Genomic DNA, 1721 nt, shown 5'->3' on the forward strand with positions numbered 1-1721 from the left:
TGAGCACACTTTAGATACAGCTTGGTGTATATAAGCTAGTGCTGGAACCATAGGGAATAATCTTACTATTTAAGATTTTACAGTGCTTAATAGGTAAACTAGATGAAAACCTGAATGTGGGAAGCAATCAAGATGAAAGTCACTATGAGACAACAGAATTCATGAATCAAGGGAAAGAAATAGATGAAAGAAGCAGAATAATAACACTGGGCTTCAAAAAAGCAAACTTCAACAAACTCAAGGATTGGTACATGAGGTCCTGGGGAAGGAATTGAAAGGCAAAGAAAAAATCAGGATAGCTGAAAGTTTCTGAGTTTCTCAGGCTGTATTTTAWCAACAATCTATCCCYATGCAAAGGAAAGARAACCCAGAGAGTGCTKTGGYTGCATTAGGGGCTCAYCAATTACCTGAAAAAAAWWWWAAAAAAAAAARRAWWMYKGGRRAAAAAAGTAGAAACAAGACRSCTGCATTATCAAGARCAAATATAAAAGAACAGCMCAGCAGGTTAGGAACAAAACTGGRCAGACAAAAAATTTTTGTCAGGAAGGGAAAAGCAAAATAGTAAAAATGGATTTTTAAATAATTTTCTGTTACACAATAAGAGCTCTCTGCTTACCAGAATAGGTGAATATCAGATGGTACAAAAGCCTGGAGTGCTTGCTGTTCCACTGCCTCCCCTCTAAACAATATGTGTCATGATCAAAGTTAACCAGGAAAGCAAGTAAGAATGGAGGGCTATCAACGTAATTAGATGTATTATAACATAATTTCTGATTTAATCTGTTCTATAATAAGAAGAAGGAAAATGGAAATAATCTTGAACTTACTGTATTTTTGATTGAGAAACAATGAGAAACTTCCCAGAGAACCAGAAAATAATACTATTTTTTAGAAGTGGGCAAGAGCTCAGGAATGAATGGAAAGGTGAGGTAAAGAGAATAACAGAGAATCAGCCAGACAAACTTTYACACTAGAAGAGTTACTGAAAAAGCTGTCTGAAAAAATAGCTTAGAGACTAATTTAAAAGGCTGCTGTGCTTTTGTCCATGAAGGAATTTTTAAATAAGCTAATGGTCAAGGTAACTGTCCCAAGAGATAAAAACACCATGTTGTACATTGAAATCAAGAAATGCCTTGAGAACAGACCCTTCTGTTCTGGTTATATATTTGGTTGCTCAGATTCAGATGTTGTGACTCTAAGGTGCATACACAACTTGTTAATACATCATTTCAAAGGGTAATTACCGTGCTTGTTAAATTGGGAAAGTGAACTGAGTTCAGTTAGGACTATCCAGATGTTAGGAGTGAAAAGCAAGTGCAGATCCCTCAGGGACAGGGCATAAAATAAGTGAAAGCTTTGGCTTTGTCAAAATTCCCTCAGTGGGAATCCTGGGGCACCAATCAAAGAAGGACCCAGAGCCCTGCTCAGGAGTGAAGCTCAAGGGAAAGTGCTGCAAGGGTGAGTAATGAAACCTGTGCTAATTAACCTTTCATACATATGCAATGTTCTGTTTTGCTCATTAGCTGCCCCGTGTAATGCAGGTGCTGCTGTCTGAATTCTGAGATCCACAGATGGCCTTCACCTTGGCACCCGTGCAGATGGGGGGAAGCAAACTATTGTGGCTTACAGTAATGAGGTAAAACGTGCTCGGTTCTCAACACACTCAGGTGGGTAGAAGGGAACCATCGCAGTTACAGTAACAACCAGATAAAACCTGCTTG

This window comes from Malurus melanocephalus, unplaced genomic scaffold (assembly GCF_030028575.1).
Source record: "Malurus melanocephalus ecotype Western Australia unplaced genomic scaffold, MMel_1.1 scaffold_12, whole genome shotgun sequence".
In the NCBI taxonomy this organism is placed as follows: domain Eukaryota; kingdom Metazoa; phylum Chordata; class Aves; order Passeriformes; family Maluridae; genus Malurus; species Malurus melanocephalus.